Below are 13,388 nucleotides of genomic sequence, written 5' to 3' on the forward strand. Positions count from 1 at the left end.
ACCTATATCAAGTGGCTTACAACAGCCCACAAATACATTTTCAAAGTATCTAATGCATTGCTTGGTCTCTCTGGGCATTGCATACATGGGATTGTTCTCTGTCTGTTTGTCATCTCTCTCTCTCTCTCTCTCTCCTCTCTCTCTCTCTCTCTCTCTCTCTCTAGTTAAGCTCCTTAACTAGGGATAGGACTTCATGTCCACCTCTACTCCTGCATGCTGAGATTTTGCCAGGCTTGGGATATATCTTATAAATGTTGTCACATCCTCCATGTGCTGTCACATCTTCCATGAGTTCATATGTGTGTTTGCCCTGTTGTGTCTAAAAACGTTTTCCCTTAAGTCATCCACTACGTCTGACTCCTTTAATAGTTTTGTCCTCTCTTCTTCATAGATTCTGTGACTTGGGAGTAAGAGTTTGATGTAGACCTCACATTTAGAGCTTAGTATTTAAAAGCCTTTTGTTTTCTGTACATTGACTCTGTGGTTTTCTGTAGTAATTGCATCTGTGGCATAAAAGAGCTTCTTTCATGAGGAGTGAACAATACAGGGAGCTGTGGACATTTGTCATTAGGAGTTGTTTTAGTGCTACGTTCATTTAAAAGACTTTTAGTAATGAGTATTCCCTATGGCCCATGACCTAATGAGGCACCGATCTTGTCCTCACTGACAGTATCACATATGTGCTCTATATTGCAGAGGGTGCTTTAAATCTAATAAAAAAAAAAATTGAGTGGTAAATCTCACAGTATCCATGCCACTGTTTCTTGAGTGAGCTGGTGATTATTGTACCTAACAGATTTCATGGCAAGAAGAGACTTATGATTATTTTCCTCCTCTAGTAGTATATATACATACTACCGTCTAGCATTATGAATACTAGCCAGTACAATGAAGCTCCCAGGTCAATATCAGTTAGATATCTTCACATTTTATGATTCTACTATGTAGCTTCTTCAGCAGTAGTGTCTTACTAGTGGTAGTAGAATTTGCAATAGCTGGTAATGTTTCTGGGACAGTCTATGGGATACAGTTGGCCAACAACCCAAGATGGGATAATTCATTTCTGTTACTGGGGATTTTACCGGGCAGTCCATGGTGTCTATTTGGGTGCATTACTTCCCTTGACTAGGGTCACTCCATTTAAAACTAGAAGATTTTTATAACCATTTTATGCATATCTACCTTTATCAAGGAATAATTTTACTCAGGTAAAATTCTTTAAAAAACTTAAACTGGTGGTAGGAAGGTCCCTCTGTGATTAAAAATATTTAGTATTTTTTGAGAGAATCAGGATTCAGTTTCCAACACCCATATCAGAGGATACACAATGACTGTAACTGCCATTCCAGGGATCTGCTTCACTGTGAAAGACAGCAAGAGAGACACTCCCACTTCTTTGGGCAAAAGGTGAAATGATGGTACTATGGTGACTTGCAGGTTTCTCCTGTGACCTGAGGTAGTTACTTTTGGGCTGTAAATTTCAGTTGCATTGCCATAGTCAGTGATGCAAGGGAATAGGAGCATTCCTGGTGCTGTCTTCAAAAGATCAGAAAATTCATATATCCTGCCCAATGGTATGGCCAGTCTTAACCAGTGGCAGATGTAAACTGGTGCTCACATAAATGACCAGACTACTATTAGAAGATATGGGATGACAAATATTTCAGCCACTAAAAGAGAACTGACATTATAGGCTGGCCTCTTAACAGCCATGAGAGAATTTTTACACAGACTGAGATTATGTTATTATTTGAAATGTGGCTAAAACAGAGGTCTTGTCCTTGTCCTTTCAGACCATAGACACAACCAGTATGAAAACTGGGTGAGACTTTTATTTCTTAGCACCCAAGTGGAACTTAGCTTCTGTGTTTCAACAAAAATGAATGAATGAATGGATTAATTAATTAATTAATTAATTTTGATAAAAATAGTATGTCCTAGTAGTGTTTTCATTCTTATAATAAAGTCTATTACCAAAATAAACTTGGAGAGGAAAAGATTTATGTCACCTTATTGCTTAAAATCTATCATGAAAAGAAGGCAGGGTAAGAACACAAGACAGGAACCTGGAAGCAGAAATTAAAACAGAGTCCATGGACGAGTGCTGCTTAATGGCTTGCTTTGCATGAGTTGTTCAGTTTGCTTTTTTATACCATTTAACACTACCTTTTCGGGGCTGTCATTACCCACAGTGAGCTGGGAACTCCCTCATTAGTCATTAATCAACCTCCAAATGTGACTATATACCAATCTTACTGAGGAATTATTTGAGTTAATTATTTCAAATGATAACATAATCTCAGTCTGTGTAAAAATTCTCTCATGGCTGTTAAGAGGCCAGCCTATAATGTCAGTTCTCTTTTAGTGACTGAAATATTTGTCATCCCATATCTTCTGATAGTAGTCTGGTCATACCCTCTTCCCTATTAATTTGAAAAGGATCAAGAAAGGGTATATAGGAAGATTTGAAGGAAAGGAAGTGAAGACAAAAATTATTAATTACATATAATCTAAAAAGTATAATAAATATTTTTAAATCCCTCTAAGTATGCACAGGTTTGTATCAAATTGATAAAAGCCAACTGCACAAGTGATCCTTCATTAGCTTGAAATGCAAGCATATCATTTATAGAACCTGAGATTTTCCTTTCTTGTTCATCCCCAAGACAACTTATTAATAGTCAATATAAATATAGTTTAGCTCTAAAAAATTCCACAGTTTTAAAAAACTCAATTATTAAAAGTTCATTTTCTTTAAAATTTCTCTGTCTTCAGGAGAGCAGACCAGCCAGCACTCTGTTCCAGCAGAAAAGACTGCCAGGAAGGGGAGTGGAATTTGGTGGGTGGGGTTTTGAGGAGTGATGGTTCTCCAGTCCACTGGACTCCCAGTGGCAGCTATGGGATTAGGTGCAGGTTCCTGTAAAATGAAAAATAAAATAAAATAAAATAAAACCCATTTAAGTACATACTTATTTCAGGGGAGGGGAGAGGGAAGAACTAGGCCAAGGTTACATTCATACTAGAGCAAAACCAAATCCAGCAATGGAAAGTTCAATGTCAGACTTCTGGGACTCAAAATCTTCTAGATTCCCAGGGTATTGAATTCCTCAGTCATCCACAGAATACATAGTTAATATTCTAGGCAGAGGATGGCTCTATGCTGCAACTAGCTCTGTCCATGGCACTGACATAACCCAAATAATAAAGCATACATTATAACTGTGGCCTCACCTGAATCAATGACTTCCTTGGTTCCCTGTAGTTCTGTTCACAAACCAGGCCTCCATCATCAGAACTGCTCTCCATATTATCTTCTGATCTCCAATAGTAGAACATTAAGCTCTGAGAACTCAATAGCTTCCCCAGCCTACAGTTTCATTGTCCTTCCATGCTCCTTCCAAAAACAACACAATGCTATCTGTCACAGCATTACCCTATCAACCAGATACTAATTTGTGCCTTAAAAGAAAAGATTCTGATTTAGTAATTAACATCAGGAAAAAAGCAACTTGGACGCATAGTCGTTTGAAAATGAATGCTCCCTCAGAGGCCCATATATTTGAATGCTTATTACCCAGTAGATGTACTATTTAGGCAGAATTAGGAGGTGTGGCCTTGGAGAGGTTGTGGCCTTGTTGAAATAGGAATGACCATCTTGGAGAAGATTTGTTACTGATAATAGGCTTTAAGGTTTCAAAAGCTCACATAAGGCTGGATTCTCTCTCTCTCTCTCTCTCTCTCTCTCTCTCTCTCTGTTTTTCCGTCTCTGTCTCTGTCTTTCTCTATCTCTGACTCTGTCTCTGTGTCTCTGTGTCTGTCTCTAAACCTTGTATCTAAAGATTCAAGGTGAGAGTTTTGGATACCCTATAACTGTGAGCTGCCAACAAGTGCTGGGAGCTCTAATCCTTAAGAAGAGCCTTATGTGCTCCTTATATGCTGAACCATATCTCCATCTCCTCCCTCCCTTCTTTATTCTGAACACCTTTCTACTAAATTCTCTATGGTCCATGTTTATATCTGCAGAAGAATTGTGACTATAGTTTATAAGAAAAGTACTGAGTGTTTTTAACAATAATGTAACATGTTTTTAGAATTTCATGTTTAAAACTTATATTCTTCCCTACATTATTTATACATGAAGATGTGCTTATCATTGCACTCAGGAAGAGAACAATAAAATGTTTCTTACTAGTCACACATCTTCTGATAGAGGCTTAGATAAATTTAAGGAGAAAGAAGGAAATCAGATAGGGACACATATTCTTGGCTTAAATACTGATCCAAATTGAAAATAATGCCTTATTATTTGTGACAAATGTGAATAGTATATTCTGCACCAAGATTAAAATTTATCTAGAGGAAATTCTTACAATAATGTTGCTTTCAGTACATCTTACTATATGAATGCAAAATAGATAAATATTTACTTGTATACATGTAAGTAGTTCTCACAGCAGCAAAAGGATACTGATTTGTTTCTGGTGTTTTTCTACATTTTAATAGTCTTGCTGGTATAAAATTACTATATGTTACCCTGTATTATAACCATAAAGTAGTGCCACAAGTGGTGGCATTTCTGTCAAAACATTGTAAAATGTAGCCAAAAATAAATAAATAAAGGTAATAACACATTCCCCAGGCACTAAAGAGAAAGCTGAAAGAGGAAGGTCTGTTTTCAGTGTATCATGACAGACCCCAGCAGGGTTCTTCACAGGGAGTGCGACAAAGCATATTTCAACTGAAGCAATGAGCTTTAATAGGAAAAACCATTTTACACATAAATACATAGTATGTGATAATCACAATTCTATTTATTCAACAGCTGGATCTCCGGATTAGAACGAAGGTGACAGAGCAAAGAGAATTATGTTCCTACAGAGTAAGAGAAATCCTATTAGTCTTCTAATGACCTATACTTTCTTGGGCTTTCAGTCTAAAACACAGACATATCCTGCTGTTTATTTTGTTTTATTTTATGTGTTAGATTCACAATGTGAAGGAAAATGGATAGATACAGTATTAATAATAATCATTTAAATTTAGAATAGCAATCCATGATTATGGGCATTCTTTAGAGAATAATTCTGAATTTACACAGAAAAAGCTTAAAAGTTAATGAAAGAATAAAAATAGGTCAATGTTGGATGCTCCCAGGATGCACAGCTGTATACATTAGGGAATTAAGTCTCACCATTGCAGCACTTCTGGACAGACTGTATTGCTCAGGTCTATCTGCCTGTATTGCTCTCATATTACAGCAGCAACAAAGCCCTATATGACTTACTAATGGGCCATGTTACTGATTCACTTATTGTTTGGCCATTAAGAGACGCAAATAGTTGGAAGGAAAAAGTGATTACAATTACCAACTCCTTTAGTTTACACTTTATCAGGACACTTATTCACAAATGTATTACTCAAAAATTTTATATATAAGAAAAGCACAAACAAGTCATTTGTGAATTTGATGTTATATATACATTATTTCTTAAACATTATTTTATAATATTCAGCAGTGAATCTTATAAATACATCTTCACTTTATTATTTATTTGCATTTGAACCTGTTAGAATTAAATAATAAAGCAATCATTACTTCCTTCAGATAGTATGATCAGTGCTTGATATATGTAAGCCATGGCTCAGGACCAATAAGAAATGTGTCAATAGGAAAAGTAGGATATAAATTAAGGTAGTTACAAGTTCAATAATCACTGTGTATTTCACATAAGATAAGGGCAAACTTGTATCCCAGAAGACATTTGGAAACTTTTATGAACACAGTAGACAATGTGTCTTTACAAAGACAGGGAAACATGAATAAGAATAAAGCTTAAATCATGTTGATAAGATTTTGAGGAAAATTAAGAGATAGTTTGATTTATATGCCCCAGTACAGGGGAATGTCAAGGCCAAGAAGCAGGAGTGGGTGGGTAGGGGAGCAGGGTAAAGGGAGGGTATAGGGAACTTTTGGGATAACATTTGAAATGTGTATAAAGAAAATATGTAATAAGAGATAGTTTGAACCATATTGCAAGTTTTATTTAAATACTTACAAAGTGTTCAAGAAATTATTTGCATTAGGAAACTGATATTTAAGTCTAAATGGGAAATATTAGAAGTTATTAGTAAAGGATGCTAGCAGAAGAGGAAGAAAGAACTGGGGAATAAGAAAATGCAGAGAAACACTCTTAGGAAGATGATGCAAGAAACACAGGAAGAGAATTGACTGATGAAATGAAACCTAATGAATCGGAGAGAAAGGCCATTTAAATGAAGACTGTAGTGTTGTTGGAGACAAGTAAGTCAAGAGAAGTTGCCTGAGAAAACAGAGCAGCTATAACTATAGGTCATGTATGGTTTGGTGAAAGTGGAGTCTCTATGGAGAGAATTAAGAAATGATTACACAGTGGCCAATTCTTCTTTGGCTTGATAGACTATTAAGTGCTGCATATCCTCACAACCAATTCTCATGATCATGAAAACTATTTTAAATTTAAGAAGATCCAAACAATGGCTAGACAAAATAGATTATGCTAAAAAAAGAAAAACAACTACACCTATAGATGAAATATTGCCAAGCTACTGTAAGAGTACTATGCACACTAACTCATTCACTCCTCACATGAACACTATGTTTGCCATTTTCAGATAAGACATTTCCAAATGTCTTGGGTAACTAGCCTCACTGGCAAACCTTACTAAGCTCATCAACCAGTAATGACAGATACTAACTTCAGACTCTTGGCTTTAAGCACTAAGCTCTGCTTTTGTTGTTGTTTCTATCCATTCTATTCATGATCTTACTTTTGTCTAGAGGAAAATTCATCCAATTGAATTGAAAACACCTAAGCTCAATAATTCTCTGGTGAATCCTGCTGTTTCTCATCATTCTTTCTTAGGATTTTTGTCTTAAGAGTCTTCCATTTATTAATAGTTACATCTTCACAGCACCCTTTTCACTCTTTCCTCTATGGTTTAGTTTCACTTTTACATATCCAGTAAATATATAATTGAATAGATTAATAAAGTGGTTTATTCACTCCTCATGCCAATCAAAGAAACATTGAGTAATATTCAGCAGAATAATATTTTACACACATGTGAAATGATTATATTACATGCATTTGTGTAAACATATGTATTATGAATTTTTGCATGTAGCACTTTATCCTATATTGTGTGTTCCTACCTAGCATTAAGATCCAATTAAATAGAATACTGATAGTGTTTATTTAGATATTTTTGAAAAAAAATTATCAAATTTGTGGTTAACTTCATCTGAGAACAATTAAAGTTACTATTTAAGGTAGAGAAAGGGATTTGATTAGCAAGGACAAAAAGAGAATGCAAGATGCAGTGAAGAGGAAAGTGGTTCCTATATTCTAGAGCCAATACCTTGGGGGAAAAGCTAATTTTGAGGCATATTCACTTAAGTTGATTAAATCAAGCTTCTGTTTTAATGCCAAAATTGCCGTTGACTAATTGGAAGTAAAAACAACATATAGAATATAAAATTATAGTTTCGATATTATCAATTTACCATTGCCATAAATTGATATGAAGAATAATTAATTAAATATAATTGACCTCGGTTGTAAAACCTTATCGTAGAGTCTATTATATTTTAAAATGAAACACTGGGCAGGCTACATGACATTTTTAAAATTCTAGTTTTTCCAGAGTGAGTTATGCCAAAGCATTAACTGAAGCATCAGTGATGGGAAATGCCAATCATTTTTACCATGACAGCTCAAATGTACAGATTTGAAAGACCTCCTACTATACACTATCCCAAATAAAAAAGGAAATGTCATTGGAGTCAAAACTGAATTAAATTACCAAAAGCATAAAACACACACACGCACACACACACTGCATATAAAGGAAGTGTTTAATTGTTTAAACTGTTTTTCAGATAAAACTTTATTTCATATGCAATAGACAATGTCAGAATAATAAACTAATGAATAAACAAGTAATAGAAGAATCTGCTTTGTAATTAAAAATTGTGAAACCCTGGCACTGGATAACATCCTTCAGTTAAGTAACTGTTGTGTTTTACACTTGAAATGTTCCTCACAGTCTCAGGGATTAGCGCATGTGGTCACCAGCTGTTGACACTGGGGACATTAGGAACTGTGAAGATTTATAATCCCTCCCCATTTCCTGTTTGCCTTCTATTTCTTGAAAGTAAATGTGAGTCCACCCTGTGTCTTCTTCCTGGTACAGAAACTGCTACCATGTTTTTCTTGTCGTGAAGGATAAGAGTGCTCTGGAACTACAAACCAGAAAGAACTTTTTTCATCTTAAATTGCTTTTCTCTGGATATTTTATAACACCAAGAAAGACACTGTAATGACTCAATTACATAAAAATATCTCTGGAACCCCAAACACTGACTTTTTAAGCAGACCCTACAAGAATGTTAATAATACGCATTAAGATTGTTTAACACTATTTAATTACCCTACTATATTACTGTGTAATAAACCTCTTTAAGTTTAACGTTATTCTAAGAGAGCAAAATCTTAGAAGCCTTGGATTTCCCATACATTTACCTTTAATAGCCTAAGGTAATACATAGCTTTAATCTTATGAACTTTTCCACAGCTCTTATTTAGAGGTATGTATGTATGTATGTATGTATGTATGTATGTATGTATGTATGTAAGTGATATAGTAATTATTTCTGAAAGCAGTCAACAAGTTAGAACCAATTTTATACAACAAATATCTAACATAAATGTTGCAAGCGACATGGATAATATCTGTTATGCTGTACTCTTTACTTCTCAGAGTGCTTAAAAGTCATCTGAGATCAGTAAAGTTTCTTCCTTTGTAAAACTCTGGTTATGGTTTCTATAAAGAATCCCGCATTCTTCTCAAACCGTATTTTCTGTGCTGTTCAATAGAGAAAAAAGCCCTTTGTTGGGAGCAGGCAGACCGATTCGAGTGACAGATTCACAGACACAGGTATAAGCACCACTCACGATGTCAAGCACAGTTACACAACAGATAGATTTCAGATATGCCAGTAACACAAATTACAAACAGAAGAAAGACGCAGAGAAAGAACTGGAGGATTCAAATTAGAGCTCACAACCTGATCAAATTAATCTAAGAAGAGATTAGCTTTTCTTTTCTTTTCTTTTCTTTTCTTTTCTTTTCTTTTCTTTTCTTTTCTTTTCTTTTCTTTTCTTTTCTTTTCTTTTCTTAATGTGAAACCAACACATTTTGGTGTCTCTGAGACATTACATTAAAGCATTACTTGAAGAATTCTCAAATACAGCAAGGGCTAGTACAATCTAATTCTTTCATCTTTAACCAAATCATAGACACCAATCACAAAACTACCTTTTTTCCAGGTTCAAAATATGTATATTTTTGTACAAGTAAATCAGTTTACCATGAATTTATGATGTTTTACCTATAACTTTCCATAGCACACACATGAATTCCCTCAGTACATATGCATGTTTTATTTTGCTTATATTCTGTGGCTTATATGATAGAATCTTCCATAGTGTATGATTAACTATCACATTTGCAGTTTTAACTTTGATGTTATATACCAATAACCTTAACAAGACTGACAAATGGCTTAATTCTGACCATAATGTAGCTGAACAAAAATAACTTGATTCCTGCTTTTTTTTTTCCCATCTCAATACAAGCTGGGGTTATCTAGAAGGAAGCATGTTAGAGAAATTGCCTCCAAAAGATTGGTCTGTGGACATTCTCTTGCTTGATGATTAATGTAAGAGAATCCAATCTATGTGGTAGCTCACCATTAGACAGGTATTTCTGCTCTGTTCAGAACATAAGCTGAGCAAGCCACAAGGAGCAAAGTAGTGTTCCTCCATGGTTTTTATGTCTTGTTCCTGACTCTAGGTTCCTGCCTTGAGTTCCTAACCTGACTTCCTTCCATGATAAAGTGTAAGTGTGAAGGGGGGGGGGGGGATAAGGTAAAATAAACCTTTCCTCTTCAGTTTGATTTTGGCCACAATGTTGATCACAGCAACAGACTCTTTTATAGAAAAATGTAATCCCAACCCATAGTTTCTACCCCACCTTTGACCAATTCCTGGATAAAAGACACCCATAACCTTTATATTTATAATAAACTTCCATCAGCACAAAAACATGGCAGAAGTCTATCCTCTATGTTATTATGTCTATTTCCCAGCCAATAATCCCATTATATAATTTGCCATGTTTCATCTGGGCTGCTCTTGACTCCAATTAGACAACCCACATGGCCATTATTTCATGACCCATGTCAGCTTCCTCCTCTATTCACCTTCTTCTCCTGTCTCATTGTTTTCCCCAAACCCTTGAACCCTAAACTTGGTCTATGTCTCTTATGCCCAGCTATTGGCTGTTGTTATTTTTATTTTTAAATCAGAAATGACTTGGGAGCAAGGTCACAGAGTCACTTGGGTCTACCTATATAGACTCTGTCTTCTCCTGAACTTAGAGAATTACAGTACATGGCCACAGAACAAACCTCAACAAACTCACTGCAACACTTCAAGTTAGCAAGGCTACAAATTCACATTTGTTACAGTTATCAAATTCTTACAATATTTGGGATAATGTTTTATATTTTTCTTTATTTACTTAATGTGTGTGTGTGTATATATATGACAGTGTATGTATGAAAGTTGGATCTTAACTCTTTAAAAGTAGGTTCTCTCAACTTTGATGAGAGATATTCTCTAATTGTTTCTGCTTGGTTCTGGGGACTGAACTCAGATGAGCAGGTTGTTGTGATGAGAGCTTTCCTGGTAATGCACCTCAATCAATAGTCTTAGGTTTAAAAAATAGTAATAACTTAGTAATTTTTATCACAGGACAGCTACCCAAATGAAGATAATCTTATAACCTACTTGAAATTAATTTAGTATCAAAAATATGTCATTTAAAAACATGTGAATTTTTATATAATGAACTCTAAACCCAAAAGCTACTTCTCTTAATATTACTGATTTTGTTTAGAATACTACTTCCACAGACACATTAAGAATATAGTAAACAGAGGTCAATCCTTTCACAGTGAACTAGTTGTGTACCCTAGAAGAAACACAATTACTATGCTGTGCATAGCAAAAACAAAATTAGCATAAAAATGGTGAATTCTTGTTTGTTTACTTAGTAAAACACACTGTCAGACAATCATTTTGGATTTTTTAAAAAAAAGCAGCATCCAATTTTAGTATAATTATGAAAAGTTTAATTGTTTTGTTACATATACCAAACATTTTGATAAGAAAAAAGTGTATATACTTAATCATACAGCACTGACTGAAACTTCAGAGAAATAAAAATTTTTAAGAAATGTCCAATGAACACTTCACAGAAAAAAATAAAGAAAACAATAAAAATGAATAAGATAAAAATAATGATTTTAGAGACAGCAATAAAAAGATGAATAAAATAAAAACAAACATGTTTGAGACAGCAGTAGAAATGAATAACTTTTTCCCTGCAAGGAAAAAAGTAAATGATATTATAGGCATAGAAAGTGCATGCAAAGGGACAGAGAGTATAAATATACACACAATTTACAGAGAGTGGGGAAAAAAGCCAAAAATGCAAAGGATTGCACTTGCCATTTTAAAATTCATATTTAGCTGTAACAAACATGACTTCAAACTTCACACCCATGCCTTTTAGTATGTACAGATATTAAAAAGGAACCAAGATACTGTGGATCCTTATTTCAAAATGTGGGAACTTGCTTCTTCTAGTACTGGCATTCAATTTATGAGTCCTATTTCTAATCGCCCACCCTATGGCATGTTGTTGTGACAACCAGAATTGACTGTTGGCATCAGGAAATGAGATGCGGTAACAAATGATTAATATAGTTTTGAAACTACATAAGAACTAGAGACTAAAGAAATTTTAAGGTGCTTCTGCTACAAGCTCAGAAAGCAAATAGAACTGGGACAGATAAAGAATCATCTTATATGCACAGAATCTTGATTGCTGCTTAATATCTTCTTGGGAATCTGATAGGGTCAGAAATGTATTTGATAGTACTATGACCCCTCAAAAGGGGTCATTTTCTTTAAGAGAAAATGAACAGAACATATTTTAAATGTTATTTCAAAGGGGCATAAATTAAAAGGGGGCATAAATTACTAGCAGTGTGATGGAAAGGAGCATATGGAATCAAGAAGCAGCACTTGGCTCATTCCTAGCCCAGAGGCAAAGAGTAAAGATGTCATTGCTAGGTCTTTTCCTTACCTGTATATATAAATGTAAAATGTGAATGGAGCAATCCTGAAGATAAAACATCTGTGGTCATAGTTTTGAAATACAGTTATGTCATCAGAAACAGATCTTGCTTTTAACATGTATCCGTAACTTCTCATATGACTACAAGAAATACATTTCAGTTATTTAAGCCACCCACTCTAGTAAAATCTAGGTGAAAACTTGAGGAGAATCAATTTTGAAATGGCCGATAACTTGACTGGATTGTGTTTGTGTACATTGCTTTGTATGAGATGGAACTTGAAAGGTAAGAGCATGAATACGTGACTGTAGAAATTAGTAAGCAAAGTGTGGAAAGAAGGCATGGCTCCCCTCTTACGTCTTATAGTCATGTGCAAGAAAAGATAGATCAAGGTGCATATATCAAGGAAAGAACACTTCTCACTGAAAAGCAGCCTAGGTTTGAAGATTTAGTAGGTCTTTTCATATTTAAAAGATGGAGGAAATTTGTGATATGAGAACATTGGGTGTAGATGAACAGTTTAATAATTGGTCAGACACAGGGGGAAAAAAGATATGATATTGTTAAAAATGGAGAGTAAAATGTCAAGGTCACATGACCATATAGTAGACTAGTGACTACCAAGGCAAGGGAGGGAGGTCGAAAGATTTGGGTCAAAAGAGTTGAGTCAAAAAGTACAAATTTACCTTGGTCAAGGAAAAAATAAAGAAAGAAATTAAAGACTTTTTACAGTTTAATGAAAATGAAGTCACAACATACCCAAACCTATGGGACACAATGAAAGCATTTCTAAGAGGGAAACTCATAGCACTGGGTGCCTCCAAAAAGAAACTAGAGAGAGCACACACTAGCAGCTTGACAACACATCTAAAACCTCTAGAAAAAAAGGAAGAAAATTCACCCAAGAGGAGTAGACGGCAGGAAATAATCAAACTCGGGGGTGAAATCAACCAAGTGGAACAAGAAGAACTATTCAAAGAATTAACCAAACGAGAAGTTGGTTCTTTGAGAAAATCAACAAGATAGATAAACCCTTAGCTAGACTCACTAGAGGGCACAGGGACAACATCCTAATTAACAAAATCAGAAATGAAAAGGGAGACATAACAACAGATCCTGAAGAAATCCAAAACACCATCAG

At 34.9% G+C, this 13,388-nt stretch overlaps 1 long non-coding RNA gene across 1 annotated transcript in view; it reads right to left on the reverse strand.

Moving 5' to 3' along the window:
* Positions 1-2,545: 2,545 nt before the first annotated feature.
* LOC115030395 overlaps positions 2,546-13,388 on the reverse strand; it is a 37,473-nt gene continuing 26,630 nt past the window's right edge. Inside the window, exons 2-3 of the long non-coding RNA XR_003835992.1 lie at positions 3,232-3,394; positions 2,546-2,917 (exon numbers count right to left, since the gene is read on the reverse strand). This is a non-coding gene — a long non-coding RNA (uncharacterized LOC115030395). The remainder of the gene's footprint in view (positions 2,918-3,231; positions 3,395-13,388) is intronic.

The sequence above is a fragment of the Mus caroli genome, chromosome 2 (assembly GCF_900094665.2).
Source record: "Mus caroli chromosome 2, CAROLI_EIJ_v1.1, whole genome shotgun sequence".
In the NCBI taxonomy this organism is placed as follows: Eukaryota; Metazoa; Chordata; class Mammalia; order Rodentia; family Muridae; genus Mus; species Mus caroli.